The following is a 10978-nucleotide window of genomic DNA, read 5'->3' as shown; positions in this document are numbered from 1 at the left end:
ATGATGCTAAAAATCTGTAGAGTGGTTTCCTTTGGGATACAGCAGCTAATAGAGGGTAGTGGGAACTTTTGACAGGCAAGTCATTTTCTGTTTTCTCTGATGTGGTTTATAGATGCATGTTCAGCTTAGGAAATTCAATACAGCAGAACACGTATAATTTCTGTACTCTCATTTTCTTTACTACAATAAAATATTGGCAAACCAGACTAACCGACATATCCTGAATTCAGAAAGGATGTATTTAGCACAAAATGTATAAGGGTACTGTGATACAGCAAAGTACTCTGTATTCTTGGAATGGTGACTGATTTTAGTGGGAATGAGCCATCTAGCTGAACATTCTAGAAGCATATATACTGTGCAACAAAATGTCTGCACTCAGATACTATAACCATACACAAAGAGTGGTTCTTAATTTGGGTACCTTACACCATTCTCTACTCCACTGTCCAAGGCAAAAACTTAGGAGTCACCTTCACTTCCTCCTTACCCACAACTAATCAGGTACTCAACACTGTTGCTACCATCTTGTCTCTTCCATTGAAGTTTACTACAATAGTTTAAGCCCTACTTGTTTGTTTGTTTTGCTTTAGGGGATTTTGAGGGGGAGGGTGGGTTTTTTCTTTTGTTTTTGAGACAGGGTTTCTATGTATAGCTCTGTATAACCTGGAACTTGCTCTGTAGCTCAGGCTGGCCTTAAACTCAGAGATCTACCTACTTCTTCTGGTATTAAAGGAGTGCACCACCACCACTGCCCCATTCACAATATTTCTGGTCTGAATATTATTGTTTTCTCTAAATAAAGGTTATAGCCTTTTAAATATCACCTTCAGCTGAAAATGTGCAGATTCCAATTACTAAAGAGACTGAATGCTCAGCCCTAAGCCAGCCACCTAATTAACCCTCACACAAGAAGCCTCAAGGAACATCACAGAAGCAGAAGCAGAAAGAATGCAAGCGCCAGAGGATAAGGGAGGGTGACAGGATATGCTGTGATGGCTGTCACAGCAGCTGTGATTACCTACCCAAGGCCTATATAAGGATCAAACCAGGTAAACTTCCTGAACATTTGCAGTTGAGGTTCTCCAGGCCCCCTGCATAGTGAGGGGCTATTGGCAGTGGACAGTTGCTGATGGAGACTCATTCTTTTGTTAGGATGTGGCCACTCGTAGGTTTTCCATGCTCCACATCCATATACATATGGGCAACACTAACTAGCCTAAGTGGTTTATAATATAGGAAAGTTGTAGGGAAGAAATGAGAGGGAATATGACCATAGTTTTTCATAAATATGCATGAAATTCTCAAAATTAAAGAAAGATGTCATTCTACCTTAAAAATTCCTTTTATTTAGTGCATGTAGAATTCTAGAACGGCACTCGTTGTGCAAAAAACAAAAAACAGCAATACAACAGATGACTGTCAATCAAGATAACGCAATAACCTTAAAAACTGACTGAGCAATTTGCACAGAGAGCAGCACATTTCATGCCTAGATGTTCTTAGTGCGCTCTCTGAAATAGAAAAATTAAAAAAAATATCAAGTATCAGTTTAATAAAGGTACAATCTCCAAAAGAAAAAAAATAGGGGACCATCTCCAGGGATGGAGTTGTACATAAAATGGACTGTCTGCCAAGATTTGGTCACAGTTACATAATTTGGTACAAATTTTTTTCCACTGCAGTTACAAGATTAACCATCATACACAGCTGTATATTATTAATGCTAATGGTGCATTTCTTTTCATTCTGTAAGAATACAGAATTATTTCTTATTTCTTTTCATTCCATAAGAATACAGAATCAAAGCAGGATCAGTTTTCAGAAATGATGAAAACACATAACAAAGGCTGTTAGAGGCCCCCACCCCAAATCACTGAAGTTCTGTGAGAAGCTGCTTAACTGCCTTCCTTTAAAACTTGAAGATGGCCACAGACATGTTAAAGCACATGACTTTCCCAAGTGCCATAAAGACCATGGTGGAGACCAAGAAAACAACCAGCTCACCGCTTTTCTTGCTGGACAGCTATATAGACCATATCCCAATCCTCCAGACTCTGGTACACACTACGGACCTCAGCAACTCCACCAGTGACTGGAGCTGTAAAACCAGTGAACTGACCACCTTATGGTAAAAGTCATCAGCCGGGCGGTGGTGGCGCATGCCTTTAGTCCCAGCACTTGGGAGGCAGAGGCAGGCAGATTTCTGAGTTTGAGACCAGCCTGGTCTACAGAGTGAGTTCCAGGACAGCCAGGGCTACACACAGAGAAACCCTGTCTCAAAAAACAAACAAACAAAAAAAAATCATCGAGCAGAGAGATTAAGAATAGACCAGGCCTGTTGAAACAAGCATGTTACCAGCATGAAGAAGTCTTAGGTAACTTTCACAAGAACATGATACACATGCAACGGGAGATGTGGGAAGACCTCAGCCACCCAGATGCCCAAATATCTTGGACATATTGTAAGATAACTAGGACTAGTGCTTTAATACCATTTATCAGAGCCCTTAGCAACCACTGCTAGAGGGCCAAGGATTCCCTGATCTGACACAATAAATTCCAGTTTGAGTCGACAGTAAAGAAGGAGGAAGAGGAAAATGCATTGGACGGTCAGGATTGCCTGGGGCTGGTAAAAACACCCTTCCCTCCAGATAGATCATTGTCTCGGTTGAGAAACCATTCAAGGTCAAAGGCTGTGACTGCAGTGGTAGAGGTAGAAAATTTGAGGTAGGAGGAACTGCAGGCTATGGCAGCCCCTCAAGTTTTAGAAGGACTCCTTCTGCCTATTTTGAGAACCCCATACATGACAGAAGAATCTATACGCTTTCCGGGCCTCCATTCTGTGAAGATCTCTAAGCAACTGTCTAACTGCAAAGGGGGCTTGCTTTGCCTGCTTTGGGAAAACCATGGGATTACACAGACTACCTAAAAACTACATCCTTCATCCTCAGGCCATCCCTATTCCCTACTTCCTCAGTCTACCACTGACCTCCTTCCCTGCTGCCTTAAAAACTCTAGGCCATCCTAAAAATAAGGAAATAGAACAGTCAAAAAGATATGAAGAGCAAATGTTACACTGTTTTCCTAGGGTAGCTAATGAAAAGACAATCAAGTCTACAATTGTTATCATATACATGGTCATAAGAGAATCCTTCCTAAATACTGGTTTACTGATTCCTACAACTTGCAAATTGTCTCTGTACCTACACGGCATACATCCCTTTCTCTCTTCATTTTACTTATAATTCTACCTTGTGTTCACCCTAAGATGTATATACAACTCACGTGTGTGTGTGTGTGTGTGTCTGTGTGTGTGTGTGTGTACTTTCATAGTACACAGTAAAATGATTAATGTTATCATGGGTTGAAGAATGAGAGAAAATAAACAGGGAAAAACAGAATTTTTTTCAGGGTATGGATCTATTCTGGAAGATACTAGAATGGAGAATACGAAACACTATATGTTTATCAATACTTACAAATCTATTTATACAAGTAGTTTAGCTATTAATGCTAGATCAATACTGGTACCATTGTATTGGTTCTGTGCCTGCAACAAATACTCCACAGTAATGCAAGATGTAAATGACAGGAAAAACAAACAAACCTGTAGTGGAGTACACATATATGATCAAGTTTTCTGTAAGTTCATTCTTTTTCTTAAAATTGTCTGCTGAGATCTCCTTGGGGAAGCAGTATGAGTGGCTGAAAACCAGCACCAAGGGGCTCCACTGAAATCAAAGGAAACCCAAGGAAGTGTCTCCCTTCAAACACACTTGTCCTGAAAGAACACAGCTGAATGAACACATAACTATCAGTAAGGCCTGGAAGCTGAAGAATTTGAAGCACTGAAAGGAGATTGCCTGAGATTAGTGGGTGCCATATGGCCAAGGTTATCAATCAGCTCCATCAAATACCAAGGGGGAGAGTTCCTACACTTCCATGATGTAAAAATCAAGGGCCCTACACATGTCCATGGGAAGAAACCACAGAAATCCATCCTGGCCATGGAAGCTGTGACCAAAGTGAAATATTACAAGACCTATGGAGACTCCCTGCTAAGACTGCACTAAGGTTAGCTAGGACTTTCATGCTCCTTTCCCTAACATAGCACAGATCTAGACAGAGTACCAACTAGCTACCTGAGATCTACCCAGCTCAACTAAGTATACCTGGGCCAAAAGCTAAATCCAACAGCTAACCATCTCAATGCCACTGGGGCAATAAATAACCCAAATCTGATCTCATAAGCTTGAATTGTAATTACAAATTACACCACCCTCATCAGTGCAATTTGCTGCATGAAACATCATGGGGGAGGCATTTAAAATACAGCCCACCAAACACTACCAACTAATGTGATCATTGTAACTTAATGTACTTTATTATACTTTGTCCTATTTTTCTTGTTAATATTTCATCATTTAAAATATTTTCATTTGTTACTTTCATTCTCATAAGGGTCCTGTTTTAGTCTGTATATTACTAGTTAGTTAGGTTGTAGCATTGTGCTCTGTATTTCTCAACCCAGTCTACTAAGCTATTGTACTCTACTGATTCTTTCTTTCCTTCTCATTCCTCTTTTCTACTTTTTCTCTTCTCTACTGTCTTCGGATTTCTATTGCTATGAAGGGACACCATGATCACAGGAACTCTTATAAAAAAAATCATTTCATGCTAGGCGGTGGTGGCGCATGCCTTTAATCCCAGCACTTGGGAGGCAGAGGCAGGTAGATCTCTTGAGTTTGAGGCCAGCCTGGTCTACAGAGTGAGTTCCAGGACAGCCAGGGCTACACAGAGAAACCCTGTCTCGAAAAACAAAAAAAAAAAAATCATTTCATTGGAACTTCCTTACAGGTTCAGAGGTTTAGTCTAGTCCATTATGATCATGGCGGCACACAAGCAGACAGAGTGCTGGAGAAGGACCCCAAGAGTTCTACATCTAGATCTGCAGGCAACAGGGAGGGGGAAGAGGCAGAGAGAGGGGGAAGCAGAGGCAGAGAGAGGCAGAGAGAGGCAGAGAAAGAGAGAGAGAGAGAGAGAGAGAGAGAGAGACAGAGAGAGACAGAGAGAGAGAGAGACAGAGAGAGAGAGAGAGACAGAGAGAGAGAGACAGAGAGAGAGAGACAGAGAGAGAGAGAGACAGAGAGACAGAGAGAGACAGAGAGAGAGACAGACAGACAGGGCCAGGATTGGGCTTGGGAAACTCCCAAGCCCATCCCCACTGACACACTCCAATAAAGCCACACCTACTCCGAGAAGGTCACACATACTAATAGTGCCACTCCCTATGAGCCTTATGGGGCTATTTTCATTCAAACGACCACACCTACCTTCTTCCTCTCTTTTCTTGACTATAACATTCCAGAGCTTCAAAAATCCCTAAAATGCACAGGCCTTAACAGTATCTCAAACATCGCCTACCTTAGTTTTTTCACTGCTGTTACAATATTAATTCTTATTCTCACCTTGTCTACTTCTCCTAGCTCCTAATATTTTTAAAATCATTACTACTACTACTACTATTGGTGTATATGATATATGTGGGGGGTTGCACAGAGGACACACAGAGGTCAGCGGACATTTTTATGGAGTCAGTTCTCTCCTTCCACCTCTACATGCATTCCAGAGATTAAACTCGGGTCATCTAAGCACTTCACTCACTGTCCCACCTCACTGGCCCTTCAGTCTTTATCTTACCATCCTATATAACAAGCTACCCTTAACTATTTCCATTTCTGTCGCTATTGAAGTTAAAAGGAGAGAGAGAGAGAGTATTGGCCAGCAGATTTGTATGGTGGTCCTACTCAGTAATAGTGGTTTTCCTGTAGTTAATTCTACTTTCTAGGAGTAATACACCAGATACCTTGAGCATATGGACTGGATGTCCAACTTCTAAACAGTTCAAGTCTACATAACCCCATCACTCAAATATTGTAAATACTTCAAATGAAAGAATACAGTTGATTTAGAACTCCAAGCAAAGAACAACCACAGATGTGTACATTCCAATGCAATAATGTAACAAAGACAAAAGACTGTATGGCATACACCCTTGAAAAATACCAATTCCACGTTAATGGCTCCCAAATACAGTGACTTCAAAGAATTTAAAAGAATGGTTAGGAAGGTTTGATAAAAATGAAGATGATACAAATAAACTCCTAAAAAAATTCTAAGAGAATACGAATAAACAACTGACTTTAGAAAATCAATAAAGGATTCAATTGCAATAAAATACTAAAACAACACACCTTAAAATTTAAAAGTGCAAAACTCGTAAGTCTAGTAAAAAAATCAGGCTTAATAACAGATTGGTTCAAGCAAAAGACAGACTAGCAGAAATGGAGGATAAGATAGATGATTAAAACATTAAGATATTGAGTGATAGAACAAAATATGGCCTGGCAGTGGTAGCACACACGCCTTTGATCTCAGCATTTGGGAGGCAGAGGCAGGAGGATTTCTGAGTTCGAGACCAGCCTGGTCTACAGAGTGAGTTCCAGGACAGCCAGAACTACACAGAGAAACCCTGTCTCAAAAAAAAAAAAAAAAAAATTGAACACAACATGTAAGTTCTATAGGACACCATTAAAAGACAAAATTTACAAATCATAAAAATAGAAAAAATATCAGACTAAAGGCATAAAAACATATTCAATTAAACGGAGCCCTAAAAAAATCCCAAATCTAAAGAAGGAGATGATAATCCAGACTCAGAAGGCCTTTAGAACTTCAAAACAAGACCAGAAAAGAATGTCCCCACCTCACATGACAATTAAAACATTAACTAGAGTGAACAAAGGAATGACTGACGTTCACAGCTGCAAGAGGGAAGTACAAAGTCATACATAAAGGCAAACTTCTCAACAGAAACCGTAAAAGTCATGAGAATATAGAAGACGATACTGACCAATCTAGATTACTACATCCAGCAAAACTAATTGACATCCTTTTGCAAGGAAAAATGATTTGTCTCCAATGGGATCTCACTGGGTGTATTAAGCATACTTAGGGATATCCACATGCTCAGCAGTAGATGGCCAACAAAAAATGAACTCAGTGATATTCTTGTACAAACTATGCCTAATATTGCTTTGATTGGGCCTTGTTTCAAATCTTCCTGGTCTTTTGCTTATATATTATAGTTTCAGATTTTATATTTATAGTTTGCATGTGTGTGTATACTCATGCAAGCACACAAGTACCTACGTGTCTGTGTGGTTTTTTCTTTGTTTCATTATGGTTTGTTTGTCTGTTTTCTAAAAAGAGAGAGAGGAAAAATGGCATGGAGTTGGATGGGTGAGGAAGAAGGGAGTATCTGGGAAGAATTGGGGGAGAAGAAACCATAATCAGAATATATCACATAAAAATAGTATTTTTAGTAAAAATATATTAAAACTTGTCATTTTGTATGTTTCTGTTATCTCTCTCTACATAGATATATATGTACATGTAGAGAGATAATAAAATAATATATATCACATGCATTTAAATATACATGTAAACAGTTCCATATATTTTTATTCCTAGAGACTTAGACAAGATAAGCTCCCATGAATATCAAATGACTAAATCTGATGCCAATTTCATCATAATACAGATTAATTACTTGTTGCATTTTTCTTTTGAGATTGTTGGTCTTAATTGTCAATGATTTATAATCTACCAAGAGACTCTATGAGGGCATTTGAGGGAAGGCTGCCTGTGCAGGTAAGGGCCATCCTCAAAGTTGACTTCACTTCTCACTGAAAAACCTGAGAGAAAAATTGCTGCCTTCCTGACAGATCCTCTTCATGAATACTTGAGCCTGCAACCTCTACTGCCATCTTCTGCTGCTCTCAGAGCACAGCTTCAGCCTTCAGACTGATCTCCAACAGCTCTGCCAAGGAGCTTCCAAGACTTATAGCTAAAGCTATTATCCTCCTGAGTGCAGACAGCTATGGGACTAACAAGCAAAGGCATTACAAGGCAATCTAATAATTCTTAACACAAATAATATAGACTACATATTATATACATAAGTATTCTGCTGCTTATGCTAGTCTATAGAAGTCTGTCTAATACAGCTTTTGGTGTAAGGCACACATTCATACAACAAGCAGAGGCAACTCAAAGCTGTTAGCATCACAGGAACCAAGGGCTATGTCAAAGACTGGTTTCATTCTCTCCTCTAAGCAGTGTATTTCTACTTGTAGTTACTAACAAGGAAATTAAAATTAAAAATTTTAGTAAATATTATATATGAATATAATAAAATATAACAAATATAATAAATGAACAGTTCAAATCTATTTAGGACAGAATGATAATAGCAAATAGAGAAAGGAGCAAATCAGCAATGCAAGTATAATTCTATTCTTTCACTCAAAATGAACACTATTTTCACTTATTTTTGTTGTTAAAAGAAGAAACTCTTTCAGGGGCTGCAGAGATAGCTGAGGGGTTAAGAGTACTGTTTGCTCTTCCAAAGGATTCAAGTGCTATAGCTAGCATACATAGTCATCCACATTAAACAAACAAACAAATAAATAAATAAATCCTCTTTTTTTTACACCAACCAGAGTTTTAATATAAATAAAACCAGTATAGAAAAACAAAAACCATATAAGCCCAAACTAGGGACACGTGGTGCGAGGAAGGGCTCTTTGGTTCAGCCAGTTCTCCAAATAAAAACAGATTCATAGTAAGCTCTTGTGCGGGTGTGGTGAAAATTTGTCAAGCTGGGAATTGACTAAGGATAGCAGGTTAGAGGTCTAGTCAGACCCTGGGCTCAGTGGGGGAGGGCAAGGTTCCTCACAACTAAAGTAGCACTTAGGTGTGACAGGGTCCTGTCACAGCAGGGAAAGCTGTCTGTCACCTGACCTGTCTCCTTGGGATCAAGTAGTGGTTGCCCAGGCCTGCTGGGCTGGGGGTTGGCACAGGCTCTGCTTACCCATTTAGGGTGCCTGTAGAAAAAAGAGGTCACTGCTTAAGCACAGCACCTGCTTCAGCTCCAGGAGACCATAGGCTGGTCCTAGATTCACTCAGTGTTTCCAGCAGCTGTGCAGACACAGCATCCTTAGCCACCTCATGCCCATCCTGCCAATCAGAGGCCAGCACAACTCAAATGAGGCCACTGAAAGGCACTGGATGCCCAGGGATCACAACCCGGTATCAGAACCGATGCCAGCCGGCAGGCACTGTTCCTAAACACTTGTTAAGGAACACTGGGCTGCCTAGCTTCATCCCTTGACACAGCAGTTGCAGAGTAGCCCGAGCCCCTTGGGACCCCAGCTTGTCCCTGGTCTGAGCTAGTTGGCTGACATCTAGCCTTAGGAACCGCACTGAGGGGCCGCAAGCTGTTGACGGAAGTGCTGCTTCAGGTCTGGCTTGAGCCACTCCACAGCCACCTGCTCTCCACAGAGGAGTGACTGGCCGCCTACCAGGGCCTTTTTGGCCATGGCAGCAGCTCGGTGCGTGCTGAACTTGAGCAGAGCAATCTGAGAGGGCGCAGACCCAGGGCTGGGTAGCAGCAGTGTCTCCTGCAGGCATGGGCCGAGCGGCTGCAGGGCGAGCAGTAACGCACGGCGGTTCAGGCTAAGGGGCAGCCCGTCCACCGTCAGCTCGCACTTCTCAGTGCTTCGGCACACCAGGAGCTGGCAAGAAGGCCGCAGCTGGTGGTTGTGCAGCGTAGCAATGGCGGCCTGGGCACCGCGCCGCGAGCTGTAGCGTGCATAGGTGGTTCAAGCCACTGAAGGTCATCATTAGGCGGAACTCATAGAGGCGCCCCACGCGCTAGAAGAGTGGGATCAGCTGGTGCTCATACACATCCTATGGTAGTCGTCCAATAAACACCTCGGACCCTGACGGGGGCGGGCTTCCCACCCAGCCTGGGGGTGACCCGCCATACTTCCTTTGCCCGTTGACCTGCACCAGGTGGATGCCAGTCTCCCTTACCCATGCCTCCGGGGCTGCCTTGTTCTCTGGATTCACCTTCTCACACCAATGCTCACACTCCCGTTTCGACTGCATAGCTCTTTCCAAAGTCTTGCAGTTCCCTCTTTAGAACTTCCTTGGGCTTCTGCCTCTGGAAGATTCCCTGCCATAAATTGTCTTTCTTTTACCTTGAACTTGAAAGGGAATTAAATAAAGGATAATAATGGATCAATATCTAACTCCAGGGCTATCTACTCATGGCTATCACCGTAATACTGATTACAATCTCAGCACTTGGTAAGCTGAGGCAAGAGGCTGGCAAATTTGAGGCCAGCTTGCCCTATATGGTGTGAGGCCTATTTTGACCTAGGCTATAAAGATCCAGTACCTATAAAAACCTAAACAGTTATGACATTTATATTCACTAATACCTTTAAACCTTCAACCTCCCACTAGCAAAATTATGCCACAAGCATTATCATTACCAACATTATCCATGAGCACTGAGGAACAATGTGCTCATTTTTCATTTGAAAGCAATCATGACGCTAGCCCAAAACTCTGACTAATGTCACCCTGAGAGCCGCTGATATACCCTACACTACTTGTCCCTATTCTCCCTCCTTACACTAGCACATACACATCCTTCTTTTTCTCTAAAAGGCTTACTGTGTCTTTTGCTTCCTCCAGAGAATGAATGCTTTCATTGCCGGCCAGTAGCTTCAAACAGAGCAAGGAAGGAGGCTCTATTCTGAGCTTACTGCTATTATGCTTTGAAATCTACTTTTACCTCCATTACACCATCTACAGAGCAAGTTCACCAAAGTCACAGCCCGAATACATGTCCAAACTTGGTAGGTCTTAACTCCTAGCTCTAAATGGCATGCCATAGATGTCTGTAAACTTGGTAGGTCCCAACTCCTAGCTCTATCTGCTTCTGTGTTCTAGGAAAATAATGAAAACAAATGAAAAATTTATTTTTGAGTCTTGCTATTTCTTTTAGTCGAGACTCTGACTGAGACTGAAAACATTAACTAGATTTCTAGACTAGGCGCTG

At 41.5% G+C, this 10978-nt stretch overlaps 1 pseudogene; it reads right to left on the bottom strand.

The window, feature by feature from the left end:
- Window positions 1-8967: 8967 nt before the first annotated feature.
- On the bottom strand, window positions 8968-10017 carry LOC114633422 (annotated as a pseudogene).
- Between the last annotated feature and the right edge of the window lie 961 nt (window positions 10018-10978).

This window comes from Grammomys surdaster, unplaced genomic scaffold (genome assembly GCF_004785775.1).
Source record: "Grammomys surdaster isolate TR1022 unplaced genomic scaffold, NIH_TR_1.0 654, whole genome shotgun sequence".
Classification (NCBI taxonomy): Eukaryota; Metazoa; Chordata; class Mammalia; order Rodentia; family Muridae; genus Grammomys; species Grammomys surdaster.
This window is presented reverse-complemented; position numbering and strand designations above follow the sequence as displayed.